Raw genomic sequence first — 16710 nt, 5'->3', positions numbered from 1 at the left:
CCATTTTGGGGTGGGATTGGGGGGTCCATTTGGGGTTCTTAGGGTTGTCCAATGGGATATGGGGGGGACACCCTATAGGGGGGTTCCATATGGGGTTTTGGGCCCACTTATGGGGTCAATTGTGGGGTCAACCGTTGGGGTCAACCATTGGGATGAGCAGGCCGGGCTACAGTCGGACACCCGGAGGATGAGATGGGGCCATTTTGGGGTGGGACTGGGGGGTCCATGTGGGGTTTTTAGGGTTGTCGGATGGGATATGGGGGGGACACCCTATAGGGGGGTTCCATATGGGGTTTTGGGCCCACTTATGGGGTCAATTGTGGGGTCAACCGTTGGGGTCAACCATTGGGATGAGCAGGCCGGGCTACAGTCGGACACCCGGAGGATGAGATGGGGCCATTTTGGGGTGGGACTGGGGGGTCCATGTGGGGTTTTTAGGGTTGTCGGATGGGATATGGGGGGGGACACCCTATAGGGGGGCGATGGAGAGGGTCCATATGGGGTTTGGGGCCCACTTATGGGGTCAACCATTGGGGTCAACCATTGGGGTGAGGAGGCCGGGCTACAGTCGGACACCCGGAGGATGAGATGGGGCCATTTTGGTGCCACACTGATGGTGGGATTGGGGGTTCCATGTGGGGTTCCCCCCCCCCCCCTTCCTTCCGGCCCCACTTCCGGCCCCACTTCCGGCCCCACTTCCGTCCCCACAACCTACCCGGGCATCCCTTGACGTGATCCTCCACCACGGTGTTGGTTGCGGGGTGCCTCACCCTACAGCTGTAACTCTTCCCTTCCCTCCAATCGGTGCCGCTGACGTTGACGCGGCTGCTCAGGCTGTAGGTGGATCCGCTGCGGACCGCCGGGCTTTGGGAGGCCACCAAAAGTCCCCCCACTCCGTCCACCAACCATTCGACCTCCGCCGACGCCGGGGAGAACCCCGTCACCAAACACAACAGCTCCACCGATTCCGATTGGCTCGGGGTGCAGGAGGAGGCGTGGAGGACCTGCACCTCCGGGGGTACAGGCGGTGGGGGCCCTACTCGGCAGACTGTATGGGGGGAGAGAGAGAGAAGGGCATTGTTAGAGGACTTGGAGGGCTGTTGGAGGACCTTCTGCCCCATAGAACCTGACTTGGGGTCCTCCAGACCCGTTGGAGGTCCTCCAGACCCATCGGAGGTCCTCCAGAGCCGTTGGAGGTCCTCCCGCCTGTTGGAGGTCCTCCAGACCCGTTGGAGGTCCTCCTGCCCCATAGAACCTGACTTGGGGTCCTCCAGACCCATTGGAGGTCCTCCTGCCCCATAGAACCTGACTTGGGGTCCTCCAGATCCATTGGAGGTCCTCCCGCCTGTTGGAGGACCTCCTGACTCCTAGATCCCGACTTGAGGTCCTCCAGCCCCTTTGGAGGTCCTCCAGCCCCATAGGTTGCCAATTGGAGGTCCTCTAGACCCATAGGTGCCAATTGGAGGCCCTCCTGCCCCATAGAACCCGGCTTGGGGTGCAGGAGGAGGCGTGGAGGACCTGCACCTCCGGGGCTACAGGCGGTGAGACTGGTGCTTGGCAGACTGTATGGGGGGAGAGAGAGAGAAGGGCGTTGTTAGAGGGGTGTTGGAGGACTTCGAGGGCTGTTAGAGGTCCTCCAGCCCCATAGATGTCCTCTAGACCCTGACTTGGGGTCCTCCAGACCCATTGGAGGTCCTCCAGCCACTTTGGAGGTCCTCCTGCCCCATAGAACCCGGCTTGGGGTGCAGGAGGAGGCGTGGAGGACCTGCACCTCCGGGGGTACAGGCGGTACGGGTGGTGCATGGCAGACTGTATGGGGGGAGAGAGAGAGAAGGGTGTTGTTAGAGGGGTGTTGGAGGACCTCCTGCCCCATAGAACCCGGCTCGGGGTGCAGGAGGAGGCGTGGAGGACCTGCACCTCCGGGGCTACACGCAGTGGGGAATCTACCCGGCAGACTGTATGGGGGGAGAGAGAGAGACAGAGGGGTTGTTAGAGGGGTGTTGGAGGACTTGGAGGGCTGTTGGAGGACCTTCTGCCCCATAGAACCTGACTTGGGGTCCTCCAGACCCGTTGGAGGTCCTCCAGACCCATCGGAGGTCCTCCAGATCCATTGGAGGTCCTCCAGGGCTGTTGGAGGTCCTCCAGACCCACTGGAGGTCCTCCAGACCCATCGGAGGTCCTCCCGCCTGTTGGAGGTCCTCCAGACCCGTTGGAGGTCCTCCTGCCCCATAGAACCTGACTTGGGGTCCTCCAGACCCGTTGGAGGTCCTCCAGACCCATCGGAGGTCCTCCCGCCCGTTGGAGGTCCTCCCGCCTGTTGGAGGTCCTCCAGACCCACTGGAGGTCCTCCAGACCCGTCGGAGGTCCTCCCGCCCGTTGGAGGTCCTCCAGAGCCGTTGGAGGTCCTCCTGCCCCATAGAACCTGACTTGGGGTCCTCCAGATCCATTGGAGGTCCTCCAGACCCATCGGAGGTCCTCCCGCCCGTTGGAGGTCCTCCAGATCCATTGGAGGTCCTCCAGACCCGTTGGAGGTCCTCCTGCCCCATAGAACCTGACTTGGGGTCCTCCAGACCCGTTGGAGGTCCTCCAGACCCATCGGAGGTCCTCCCGCCTGTTGGAGGTCCTCCAGACCCATCGGAGGTCCTCCAGCCCCGTTGGAGGTCCTCCTGCCCCATAGATGTCCTCTAGACCCTGACTTGGGGTCCTCCAGATCCATTGGAGGTCCTCCCGCCTGTTGGAGGTCCTCCAGACCCGTTGGAGGTCCTCCTGCCCCATAGATGTCCTCTAGGCCCATAGATCCTGACTTGGGGTCCTCCAGACCCGTTGGAGGTCCTCCAGACCCATCGGAGGTCCTCCCGCCTGTTGGAGGTCCTCCAGACCCATTGGAGGTCCTCCAGAGCCGTTGGAGGTCCTCCCGCCTGTTGGAGGTCCTCCAGACCCACTGGAGGTCCACCAGACCCATCGGAGGTCCTCCCGCCTGTTGGAGGACCTCCTGACTCCTAGATCCCGACTTGAGGTCCTCCAGCCCCTTTGGAGGTCCTCCTGCCCCATAGATGACCTCTAGACCCTGACTTGGGGTCCTCCAGACCCATTGGAGGTCCTCCTGCCCCATAGAACCTGGCTTGGGGTGCAGGAGGAGGCGTGGAGGACCTGCACCTCCGGGGCTACAGGCGGTACGGGATCTACCCGGCAGACTGTATGGAGGGAGAGAGAGAGAAGGGTGTTGTTAGAGGGGTGTTGGAGGACCTCCTGCCCCATACAAACCAGCTTGGGGTCCTCCAGATCCATTGGAGGTCCTCCTGCCCCATAGATCCTGACTTGGGGTCCTCCAGACCCATTGGAGGTCCTCCAGCCCCATTGGAGGTCCTCCTGCCCCATAGATCCTGACTTGGGGTCCTCCAGCCCCACTGGAGGTCCTCCTGCCCCACACATTGCCAATCGGGGTCCTCCAGCCCCATTGGAGGTCCTCCTGCCCCATAGATCCTGACTGGAGGTCCTCCAGCCCCATAGATCTCCATTGGAGGACTGACTTACGAGGTCATCCTGCCCCACAGGAGGACTTCCCCCAAGTCCTCCAACACCCCATAACCCCACCCCCAACTCCTCCCAGCCCCACAGGAGGACCTCCCCGAGTCCTCCAACCCCTCTCAACCCCTCTCAGCCCCACAGGAGGACCTCCCCGAGTCCTCCAACCCCCCCCCAAACCCCCCCCCAGCTCCTCCCCGAGTCCTCCAACCCCCCCCCCCGAGTCCTCCAACCCCCACGGGAGGACCTCCCCGAGTCCTCCAACTCCTCTCAGCCCCACAGGAGGACCTCCCCGAGTCCTCCAACCCCCCCAAACCCCCCCCAAACCCCACAGGAGGACCTCCAACCCCCCCCCAACCCCTCTCAGCCCCACAGGAGGACCTCCCCGAGTCCTCCAACCCCCACAGGAGGACCTCCCCGAGTCCTCCAACCCCCCCCCCGAGTCCTCCAACCCCCCCCCCCGCACTCTTACCCTGCACCTCCTTTTTGAGCAGCGCCCCCCCGGGGGCGGCGCTGCAGACGAAGCTTTTCCTCTTCTCCCCCCCCCCCCCAGAGTCCTCCAACCCCCCCAAACCCCCCCCAACCCCCCCCTTACCCCCACAGGAGGACCTCCCCGAGTCCTCCAACCCCCACAGGAGGACCTCCCCGAGTCCTCCAACCCCTCTCAGCCCCACAGGAGGACCTCCCCGAGTCCTCCAACTCCCCCCCGAGTCCTCCAACCCCCCCCCAAACCCCACAGGAGGACCTCCCCGAGTCCTCCAACCCCTCTCAGCCCCACAGGAGGACCTCCCCGAGTCCTCCAACCCCCCCCAAACCCCACAGGAGGACCTCCAACCCTCCCCCAAACCCCCCCTTACCCCCACAGGAGGACCACCCCGAGTCCTCCAACCCCCCCCCCGAGTCCTCCAACCCCCCCCCCGAGTCCTCCACCCCCCCCCCCGAGTCCTCCAACCCCCCATAACCCCCCCCCCGCACTCTTACCCTGCACCTCCTTTTTGAGCAGCGCCCCCCCGGGGGCGGCGCTGCAGACGAAGCTTTTCCTCTTCTCGCCGGGGCTGAGGCGGACGAAGCTGAGCTTCACGGGGGTCCCCGAAACTCTGCCGGTCACCGCCGTACCTCCGGAGCCCTCCCAGGAGATGCCGCCGGCGGACGAAGGGGACAACAGGCAGCCCACGGCCGGCGGGACAGCCGAGTCGGAACAACAGGCGGATAGAGGGTACAATCGGGGGGGCGATGTGGGGCTCGCTGTGGGGTGGGAGAAGGGGGGGGGGGGGTTAGGCTTGGCCCCATAGGGATCCATAGAGCCCCATAGAGCCCCATAGAGCCCCATAGAGACCCATAGAGAGCCATTGAGACCCATAGAGACCCATAGAGACCCATAGAGACCCATAGAGATTGGGCTCCTGACCCATACATTGAAGTCTCTTGACCCATAGAGACCCATAGAGACCCATAGAGACCCATAGGGATCAGTCTCTTGACCCATAGAGACCCATAGAGACCCATAGAGAGCCATAGAGACCCATAGAGATGAGTCTCATGACCCATAGAGACCCATAGAGACCCATAGAGACGCATAGAGACCGGGCTCCTGCCCCATAGAGACCCATAGAGACCCATAGAGACCCATAGAGATGAGTCTCTTGACCCATAGAGACTCATAGATGGATATCTCCTGCCCCATAGAGACCCATCGAGACGCATAGAGACCCACAGAGACACATAGAGACCCATAGATTTGGGGCTCCTGCCCCATAGAGACCCATAGAGATGAGTCTCTTGACCCATAGAGACCCATAGAGACCCATAGAGACCCATAGGGATCCACAGAGATGAGTCTCTTGACCCATAGAGACCCATAGAGACCCATAGAGACCCATAGAGATGAGTCTCTTGCCCCATAGAGACCCATAGAGACCCATAGAGACCCATAGAGACGAGTCTCTTGACCCATAGATTGAAGTCTCTTGACCCATAGAGACCCATAGAGCCCCATAGAGACCCATAGATTGCAGTCTCCTGCCCCATAGAGACCTATAGAGACCCATAGAGACCCATAGAGCCCCATAGAGACGCATAGAGACCGGGCTCCTGCCCCATAGAGACCCATAGAGACCCATAGAGACCCATAGAGACGCATAGAGACCGGGCTCCTGCCCCATAGAGACCCATAGAGACCCATAGGGATCCATAGAGATGAGTCTCTTGCCCCATAGAGACCCATAGAGCCCCATAGAGCCCCATAGATCCCTCGTGCCCCACAGAAGACAACAGGCAGCCCACGGCCGGGGGGACAGCCGAGTCAGAACAACAGGCGGATAGAGGGTACAGGCGGGGGGGCGATGTGGGGCTCGCTGTGGGGTGGAGGGGGAGTAGAAGGTTAGGCTTGGCCCCATAGAGATCCATAGAGACCCATAGATGGACATCTCCTGCCCCATAGAGACCCATAGAGACCCATAGAGACGCATAGAGACCGGGCTCCTGCCCCATAGAGACCCATAGAGAGCCATTGAGACCCATAGAGACCAGGCTCCTGCCCCATAGAGACCCATAGAGACCCATAGAGATGAGTCTCCTGCCCCATAGAGACCCATAGAGACCCATAGAGACCCATAGGGATCCACAGAGATGAGTCTCTTGCCCCATAGACACCCATAGAGACCCATAGATTTGGGGCTCCTGCCCCATAGAGAGCCATAGAGACCCATAGAGACCCATAGATGGACATCTCCTGCCCCATAGAGACCCATAGAGAGCCATTGAGACGCATAGAGACACATAGAGACCCATAGAGACCCATAGAGACCCATAGAGATCAGGCTCCTGCCCCATAGAGACCCATAGAGACCTATAGATTTGGGGCTCCTGCCCCATAGAGACCCATAGAGATGAGTCTCTTGACCCATAGAGACCCATAGAGACCCAGAGACCAGGCTCCTGCCCCATAGAGAGCCATAGAGGGCCATAGAGACTCATAGAGACCCATAGAGATGAGTCTCTTGACCCATAGAGCCCCATAGAGACCCATAGAGCCCCATAGAGACGCATAGAGACCGGGCTCCTGCCCCATAGAGAGCCATAGAGACCCATAGGGATCCACAGAGATGAGTCTCTTGACCCATAGAGACGCATAGAGACCCATAGAGACCCATAGAGACCCATAGAGACCAGGCTCCTGCCCCATAGAGCCCCATAGATCCCTCGTGCCCCACAGAAGACAACAGGCAGCCCACGGCCGGGGGGACAGCCGAGTCCGAGCAACAGGCGGACAATGGGTACAGGCGGGGGGGAGATGTGGGGCTCGCTGTGGGGTGGAGAGGGGGGGGGGTTAGGCTTGACTCCATTGAGACCCATAGAGCCCCATAGAGAGCCATTGAGACCCATAGAGACCCATAGAGATGAGTCTCTTGCCCCATAGAGACCCATAGAGAGCCATTGAGACCCATAGAGACCCATAGAGATGAGTCTCTTGCCCCATAGAGACCCATAGAGAGCCATTGAGACCCATAGAGACCGGGCTCCTGCCCCATAGAGACCCATAGAGAGCCATTGAGACCCATAGAGACCGGGCTCCTTCCCCATAGAGACCCATAGAGAGCCATTGAGACCCATAGAGACCGGGCTCCTGCCCCATAGAGACCCATAGAGCCCCATAGAGACCCATAGAGATGAGTCTCTTGACCCATAGAGACCCATAGAGACCCATAGAGACCCATAGAGCCCCATAGAGACCCATAGAGACCCATAGATGGACATCTCCTGCCCCATAGAGACCCATAGATACCCATAGAGACCCATAGAGATGAGTCTCTTGACCCATAGAGACTCATAGATGGACATCTCCTGCCCCATAGAGAGCCATTGAGACGCATAGAGACCCATAGAGACCCATAGAGACCCATAGATTGCAGTCTCCTGCCCCATAGAGACCCATAGAGACCCATAGAGCCCCATAGAGACCCATAGAGATCAGTCTCTTGCCCCATAGAGACCCATAGAGACCCATAGATGGACATCTCCTGCCCCATAGAGACCCATAGAGATGAGTCTCTTGACCCATAGAGACCCATAGAGACCCATAGAGCCCCATAGAGACGCATAGATTTGGGGCTCCTGCCCCATAGAGACCCATAGAGATGAGTCTCTTGCCCCATAGAGACCCATAGAGACCCATAGATGGACATCTCCTGCCCCATAGAGAGCCATTGAGACGCATAGAGACCCATAGAGACCCATAGAGACCCATAGAGACCCATAGAGACCCATAGAGATGAGTCTCTTGCCCCATAGAGACCCATAGAGACCTCCTGCCTCATGGATTTGGGGCTCCTGCCCCATAGAGACCCATAGAGACCCATAGAGACCAGGCTCCTGCCCCATAGAGCCCCATAGAGACCCATAGAGACCCATAGATTGACCCATAGAGACACTTAGGGACACATAGAGACCCATAGATGGACATCTCCTGCCCCATAGAGACCCATAGAGACCCATAGAGCCCCATAGAGCCCCATAGATCCCTCGTGCCCCACAGAAGACAACAGGCAGCCCACGGCCGGGGGGACAGCCGAGTCCGAGCAACAGGCGGATAGAGGGTACAGGCGGGGGGGAGATGTGGGGCTCGCTGTGGGGTGGAGAGGGGGGGGGGTTAGGCTTGGCCCATAGATATTGGGCTCCTGCCCCATAGAGACCCATAGAGACCCATAGAGACCCATAGAGGGACATCTCCTGCCCCATAGAGACCCATAGAGACCCATAGAGACCTCCTGCCCCATAGATTTGGGGCTCCTGACCCATAGAGATCTCCTGCCCCATAGATTTCGGGCTCCTGCCCCATAGAGACCCATAGAGACCTCCTGCCCCATAGATTGTGGACTCCTGCCCCATAGAGACCTCCGGCCCCATAGATTGCAGTCTCCTGCCCCATAGCGACCTCCTGACCCACAGATTTCTCTCTCCTGCCCCATAGATCGCTCTTCTGCCCCATAGCGACCTCCTGCCCCATAGATTTTAGTCTCCGAACCCATAGATCTCTCCTGCCCCATGGATTTCTCTCTCCTGCCCCATAGATTTCGCTCTCCTGCCCCATAGAGACCTCCTGCCCCATAGATTTCTGTCCCCTGCCCCATAGATTTCGCTCTCCTGCCCCATAGAGACCTCCTGCCCCATAGATTTGCGGCTCCTGACCCATAGAGACCTCCTGCCCCATAGAATTCGGGCTCCTGCCCCATAGAGACCCATAGAGACCTCCTGCCCCATAGATTTTGGGCTCCTGCCCCATAGAGACCTCCGGCCCCATAGATTTTGGGCTCCTGCCCCATAGAGACCTCCGGCCCCATAGATTTTGGACTCCTGCCCCATAGATCTCGCCTGCCCCATATATTTCTGTCCCCTGCCCCATAGATTTCGCTCTCCTGCCCCATAGAGAACTCCTGCCCCATAGATTTCTGTCCCCTGCCCCACATATATCGTTATTCTGCCCCATAGTGACCTTCAGCCCCATAGATTATGGTCTCCTGCCCCATAGAATTCTCTCTCCTGCCCCATAGCTCTACCAGCCCTATAGCTACAGCCGGACCCACAGCTCTGCCCCACAGCTCTGCCCCATAGATCCGTGCCCCACAGCTCTCCCTGCCCCATAGATCCGTGCCCCATAGCTCTACCAGCCCTATATGTACAGCCGGACCCACAGCTCTGCCCCACAGCTCTCCCGGCCCCACAGATTTCTGCCCCATAGATTCTGCCCCATAGCTCTCCCTGCCCCATAGCTGTACCCAACCCTATAGCTACAGCCGGACCCACAGCTCTGCCCCACAGCTCTGCCCCATAGGTCCGTGCTGCCCCATAGCTCTGCCCGATAGATCCGTGCCCCATAGCTTTCTGCCCCATAGATCCGTGCCCCACAGCTCTCCTGCCCCATAGCTCTCCCTGCCCTATAGGTACAGCCGGACCCACAGCTCTGCCCCATAGATCCCTGCCCCATAGCTCTCCCTGCCCCATAGATCTGTGCCCAATAGCTGTACCCAACCCTATAGCTACAGCCGGACCCACAGCTCTGCCCCACAGCTCTCCCTGCCCCATAGATCCGTGCCCCATAGATCCGTGCCCCATAGCTTTCTGCCCCATAGATTCTGCCCCATAGATCCGTGCCCCATAGTTCTCTCTGCCCCATAGCTGTACCCAACCCTATAGGTACAGCCGGACCCACAGCTCTGCCCCACAGCTCTGCCCCATAGATCCGTGCCCCATAGCTTTCTGCCCCATAGATCCGTGCCCCACAGCTCTCCCTGCCCCATAGCTGTACCCAACCCTATAGCTACAGCCGGACCCACAGCTCTGCCCCATAGATCCGTGCCCCATAGCTTTCTGCCTCATAGATTCTGCCCCATAGCTCTCCCTGCCCCATAGCTGTACCCAACCCTATAGGTACAGCCGGACCCACAGCTCTGCCCCATAGATCCGTGCCCCACACCCCTCCCTGCCCCACATATTTCTGCCCCATACATTCTGCCCCATAGCTCTCCCTGCCCGATAGCTCTCCCTGCCCCATAGCTACAGCCGGACCCACAGCTCTGCCCCATAGATCCCTGCCCCATAGCTCTCCCTGCCCCATAGATCTGTGCCCCATAGCTGTACCCAGCCCTATAGCTACAGCCGGACCCACAGCTCTGCCCCACAGCTCTCCCAGCCCCATAGATCCGTGCCCCATAGTTTTCTGCCCCATAGATTCTGCCCCATAGATTCTGCCCCATAGCTCTCCCTGCCCCATAGCTGTACTCAACCCTACAGGTACAGCCGGACCTACAGCTCTGCCCCACAGCTCTCCCTGCCCCATAGCTTTCTGCCCCATAGCTTTCTGCCCCATAGATCCGTGCCCCATAGCTCTACAACCCTATAGCTACAGCCGGACCCACAGCTCTGCCCCATAGATCCCTGCCCCATAGCTCTCCCTGCCCCATAGATCCGTGCCCCACAGCTCTCCTTGCCCCATAGATCTGTGCCCCATAGCTGTACCCAACCCTATAGGTACAGCCGGACCCACAGCTCTGCCCCATAGATCCCTGCCCCACAGCTCTCCTTGCCCCATAGATCGGTGCCCCATAGCTGTACCCAACCCTATAGGTACAGCCGGACCCACAGCTCTGCCCCATAGATCCGTGCCCCATAGCTTTCTGCCCCATAGATTCTGCCCCACAGATTCGTGCCCCATAGATCCGTGCCCCACAACTCCACAACCCTATAGATACAGCCGGACCCACAGCTCTGCCCCACAGCTCTCCCTGCCCCATAGATCTGTGCTGTGCCATAGATCCGTGCTGCCCCATAGATTCTGCCCCATAGATCCGTGCCCCACAGCTCTCCCTGCCCCATAGCTGTACCAGCCCTATAGGTACAGCCGGACCCACAGCTCTGCCCCATAGATCCGTGCCCCATAGCTCTCCCTGCCCCATAGCTGTACTCAACCCTATAGGTACAGCCGGACCCACAGCTCTGCCCCACAGCTCTCCCTGCCCCATAGATCTGTGCTGCCCCATAGATCCGTGCTGCCCCATAGATTCTGCCCCATAGATCCGTGCCCCACAGCTCTCCCTGCCCCATAGCTGTACGAGCCCTATAGCTACAGCCGGACCCACAGCTCTGCCCCATAGCTCCGTACTGCCCCATAGATCCGTGCTGCCCCATAGCTTACTGCCCCATAGATTCTGCCCCACAGATCCGTGCCCCACAGCTCTACAGCTCTATAGGTACAGCCGGACCCACAGCTCTGCCCCACAGTTCTCCCTGCCCCATAGATCCGTGCTGCCCCATAGATTCTGCCCCATGGATCCGTGCCCCATAGCTCTCCCTGCCCCATAGATCCGTGCCCCATAGCTGTACCCAACCCTATAGGTACAGCCGGACCCTCAGCTCTGCCCCATAGATCTGTGCCCCATAGCTTTCTGCCCCATAGATCCGTGCCCCACAGCTCTCCCTGCCCCATAGATCCGTGCCCCATAGCTCTCCCTGCCCTATAGATACAGCCGGACCCACAGCTCTGCCCCATAGATCTGTGCTGCCCCATAGATCCGTGCCCCAGAGCTCTGCCCCATAGATCTGTGCCCCATAGCTCTCCCTGCCCCATAGCTGTCCTCAACCCTATAGGTACAGCCGGACCCACAGCTCTGCCCCATAGATCCCTGCCCCATAGCTTTACCAGCCCTATAGGTACGGGCGGACCCACAGCTCTGCCCCATAGATCCGTGCCCCATAGCTCTCCCTGCCCTATAGCTACAGCCGGACCCACAGCTCTGCCCCATAGATCCGTACTGCCCCATAGCTCCGTGCCCCACAGCTCTCCCTGCCCCATAGATCCGTGCTGCCCCATAGATCCGTGCCCCACAGCTCTGCCCCATAGATCTGTGCCCCATAGCTCTCCCTGCCCCATAGCTGTACCCAACCCTATAGGTACAGCCGGACCCACAGCTCTGCCCCATAGATCCGTGCCCCATAGCTCTCCCTGCCCCATAGCTTTACCAGCCCTATATGTACAGCCGGACCCACAGCTCTGCCCCATAGATCCGTGCCCCATAGCTCTCCCTGCCCTATAGCTACAGCTGGACCCACAGCTCTGCCCCATAGCTCCGTGCTGCCCCATAGATCTGTGCCCCATAGCTCTCCTTGCCCTATAGCTACAGCCGGACCCACAGCTCTGCCCCATAGCTCCGTGCTGCCCCATAGATCTGTGCCTCACAGCTCTCCCTGCCCCATAGCTGTACACAACCCTATAGGTACAGCCGGACCCACAGCTCTGCCCCATAGATCTGTGCTGCCCCATAGATCTGTGCCCCATAGATCCGTGCCCCATAGCTTTCTGCCCCATACATTCTGCCCCATAGCTCTGTGCCCCATAGCTCTCCCTGCCCCATAGCTGTACCCAACCCCATAGGTACAGCCGGACCCACAGCTCTGCCCCATAGCTCTCCCTGCCCCATAGATCCGTGCTGCCCCATAGATCCGTGCCCCACAGCTCTGACCCATAGATCTGTGCCCCATAGCTCTCCCTGCCCCATAGATCCGTGCTGCCCCATAGATCTGTGCCCCACAGCTCTGCCCCATAGATCCGTGCCCCATAGCTCTCCCTGCCCTATAGCTACAGCCGGACCCACAGCTCTGCCCCATATATCCATACTGCCCCATAGATCTGTGCCCCATAGCTCTACCAGCCCTATAGGTACAGCCGGACCCACAGCTCTGCCCCATAGATCCGTACTGCCCCATAGATCCGTGCCCCACAGCTCTCCCTGCCCCATAGATCTGTGCTGCCCCATAGATCCGTGCCCCACAGCTCTCCCTGCCCCATAGATCCCTGCTGCCCCATAGCTCTGCCCCATAGATCTGCCCCATAGCTCTCCCTGCCCTATAGCTGCAGCCGGACCCACAGCTCTGTCCCATCAATCCGTGCCCTATAGCTCTCCCTGCCCCATAGATCCGTGCCCCATAGCTCTCCCTGCCCTATAGCTACAGCTGGACCCACAGCTCTGCCCCATAGATCTGTACTGCCCCATAGATCCGTGCCCCACAGCTCTCCCTGCCCCATAGCTGTACCAGCCCTATAGGTACAGCCGGACCCACAGCTCTGCCCCATAGATCCGTGCCCCATAGCTTTCAGCCCCATAGATCCGTGCCCCACAGCTCTCCCTGCCCCATAGCTGTACCCAACCCTATAGGTACAGCCGGACCCACAGCTCTGCCCCACAGCTCTGCCCCATAGGTCCGTGCTGCCCCATAGCTCTGCCCCATAGATCCGTTCCACATAGCTCTCCCTGCCCCATAGCTGTACCCAACCCTATAGGTACAGCCGGACCCACAGCTCTGCCCCACAGCTCTCCCTGTCCCATAGATCCGTGCCCCATAGCTTTCTGCCCCATAGTTTCTGCCCCATAGATCCGTGCCCCACAGCTCTCCTTGCCCCATAGCTGTACCCAACCCTATAGGTACAGCCGGACCCACAGCTCTGCCCCATAGATCCGTGCCCCACAGCCCTCCCTGCCCCACAGCTTTCTGCCCCATAACTCTGCCCCATAGCTCCGTGCCCCATAGCTCTCCCTGCCCTATAGCTGTACCGAACCCTATAGGTACAGACGGACCCACAGCTCTGCCCCATAGATCCGTACTGCCCCATAGATCCGTGCCCCACAGCTCTCCCTGCCCCATAGCTGTACAAGCCCTATAGCTACAGCCGGACCCACAGCTCTGCCCCATAGATCCGTTCCCCATAGCTTTCTGCCCCATAGATCTGTGCCCCATAGCTTTCTGCCCCATAGCTTTCTGCCCCTTAGATCCGTGTCCCACAGCTCTCCCTGCCCCATAGATCTCTGCCCCATAGATCCGTGCCCCACAGCTCTCCCTGCCCCTTAGCTGTACCCAACCCTATAGGTACAGCCGGACCCACAGCTCTGCCCCACAGATCCGTGCTGCCCCATAGATCTGTGCTTCCCCATAGATTGTGCCCCATAGATCTGTGCCCCATAGATTCTGCCCCATAGCTCTGCCCCATAGATCTGTGCCCCATAGATCTGCCCCATAGATGTGTGCCCCATAAATGCCCCACATCTCTCCCTGCCCCATAGATTCTGCCCCATAGATTCTGCCCCATAGATCTGTGCCCCACAGCTCTCCCTGCCCCATAGATCTGTGCTGCCCCATAGATTGTGCCCCATAGATCTGTGCCCCATAAGTACCCCATAGCTCTGCCCCATAGATCTCTCTGCCCCATAGATGTATGCCCCATAAGTGCCCCATAGGTCTGTGCTGCCCCATAGATCTGTGCTGCCCCACAGATCTGTGCCCCATAGCTCTGCCCCATAGATCTGCGCCCCATAGCTCTGCCCCATAGATCTGTGCCCCACAGATCCGTGCTGCCCCACAGATCCGTGCTGCCCCATAGATCGGTGCTGCCCCACAGCTCTGCCCCATAGATTCTGCCCCATAGCTCTGCCCCATAGATCTGTGCCCCATAAGTGCCCCATAGCTCTGCCCCATAGATCTCCCTGCCCCATAGATCTGTGCTGCCCCATAGATCTGCCCCATAGATCTGTGCCCCATAGCTCTGCCCCATAGATCTGTGCCCCATAGATCTGTGCCCCACAGATCCGTGCTGCCCCATAGATCAGTGCTGCCCCATAGATCAGTGCTGCCCCACAGCTCTGCCCCATAGATTCTGCCCCATAGCTCTGCCCCATAGATCTGTGCCCCATAAGTGCCCCATAGCTCTGCCCCATAGATCTCCCTGCCCCATAGATCTGTGCTGCCCCATAGATCTGCCCCATAGATCTGTGCCCCATAAATGCCCCACATCTCTCCCTGCCCCATAGATTCTGCCCCATAGATCTGTGCTGCCCCATAGATTCTGCCCCATAGATTCTGCCCCATAGATCTGTGCCCCACAGCTCTCCCTGCCCCATAGATCTGTGCTGCCCCATAGATTGTGCCCCATAGATCTGTGCCCCATAAGTACCCCATAGCTCTGCCCCATAGATCTCTCTGCCCCATAGATGTGTGCCCTATAAGTGCCCCATAGGTCTGTGCTGCCCCATAGATCTGTGCTGCCCTACAGATCTGTGCCCCATAGCTCTGCCCCATAGATCTGTGCCCCATAGATTCTGCCCCATAGATCTGTGCCCCACAGTTCTCCCTGCCCCATAGATCTGTGCTGCCCCATAGATTCTGCCCCATAGATCTGTGCCCCACAGCTCTCCCTGCCCCATAGATCTGTGCTGCCCCATAGATTCTGCCCCATAGATCTGTGCCCCACAGCTCTCCCTGCCCCATAGATCCCTGCTGCCCCATAGCTCTGCCCCATAGATCTGTGCCCCATAGATCGGTGCTGCCCCATAGATTCTGCCCCATAGATCCCTGCTGCCCCATAGCTCTGCCCCATAGATCTGTGCCCCATAAGTGCCCCATAGCTCTGCCCCATAGATCTGTGCCCCATAGATCTGTGCCCCATGGATTCTGCCCCACAGATTCTGCCCCACAGATTTGTGCCCCATAAGTGCCCCATAGATCTGTGCCCCATAGATCTGTGCCCCATAGCTCTGCCCCATAGATATGTGCTGCCCCGCAGCTCTGCCCCATAGATCTGAGCCCCATAGATCTGCCCCATAGATCTGTGCCCCATAAATGCCCCACATCTCTCCCTGCCCCATAGATTCTGCCCCATAGATCTGTGCTGCCCCATAGATTCTGCCCCATAGATCTGTGCCCCACAGCTCTCCCTGCCCCATAGATCTGTGCTGCCCCATAGATTCTGCCCCATAGATCTGTGCCCCACAGCTCTCCCTGCCCCATAGATCCCTGCTGCCCCATAGCTCTGCCCCATAGATCTGTGCCCCATAGATCGGTGCTGCCCCATAGATTCTGCCCCATAGATCCCTGCTGCCCCATAGCTCTGCCCCATAGATCCCTGCTGCCCCATAAGTGCCCCATAGCTCTGCCCCATAGATCTCCCTGCCCCATAGCTCTGCCCCATAGATGTGTGCCCCATAAGTGCCCCCCCCTCCTTTTGGGTCCATACCGGCAGAGTTCGGTGCTGCGCCGCCGTCCAAATCCTTTTTGGGCTCAAAAAGGGCCGTTTTGGTTAAAAATGGGGATTTGGGGTCCAAAAAATGTGAAGTTTTGGGGTCAAAAATGGGGATTTTGGCTAAAATGGGGATTTGGGGTCCAAAAAGGACCATTTTGGGGTCAAAAATGGGGATTTTGGGGGCAAAAAAGGGGATTTTGGGGGCAAAAATGCGGATTTGGGGTCCAAAAAGGTGAAGTTTTGGGGTCAGAAATGGGGATTTTGGGGTCAAAAATGGGGATTTTGGGGTCCGGAAATGGGGATTTTGGGGGCAAAAAGGGCCATTTTGGTTAAAAATGGGGATTTGGGGTGAAAAAGGGCCATTTTGGGTCCAAAAATGGGGATTTTGGGGGCAAAAATGGGGATTTGGGGTCCAAAAATGGGGATTTGGGGTCCAAAAAGGGCCATTTTGGGGTCAAAAATGGGGATTTTGGGGTCCAAAAATGGGGATTTTGGGGGCAAAAATGGGGGGTTGGAGTCCAAAAAGGGCCATTTTGGGGCTCAAAAAGGGCCATTTTGGTTAAAAATGGGGATTTGGGGTCCAAAAATGGGGATTTTGGGGTCCAAAAATGGGGATTTTGGGG

The 16710-nt window shown here is 58.9% G+C and overlaps 1 long non-coding RNA gene across 2 annotated transcripts; it reads left to right on the top strand.

Annotated features, from left to right (window-relative positions):
- Positions 1-1093: 1093 nt before the first annotated feature.
- Positions 1094-3590, top strand: LOC121108128. Of its 2 annotated transcripts, none has more exons than XR_005842446.1 (5): positions 1094-1156; positions 1197-1285; positions 2177-2245; positions 2741-2908; positions 3294-3590. It is a non-coding gene; the product is annotated as an uncharacterized LOC121108128 (long non-coding RNA). The 2 variants fall into 2 exon arrangements; XR_005842447.1 differs by lacking the exon at positions 3294-3590 and adding an exon at positions 3098-3129.
- Positions 3591-16710: the final 13120 nt, after the last annotated feature.

Source organism: Gallus gallus, chromosome 35 (assembly GCF_016699485.2).
Source record: "Gallus gallus isolate bGalGal1 chromosome 35, bGalGal1.mat.broiler.GRCg7b, whole genome shotgun sequence".
NCBI lineage: Eukaryota > Metazoa > Chordata > Aves > Galliformes > Phasianidae > Gallus > Gallus gallus.
The sequence above is the reverse complement of the archived record's forward strand: the minus strand, read 5'-3'. Positions and strand labels throughout refer to the sequence as shown.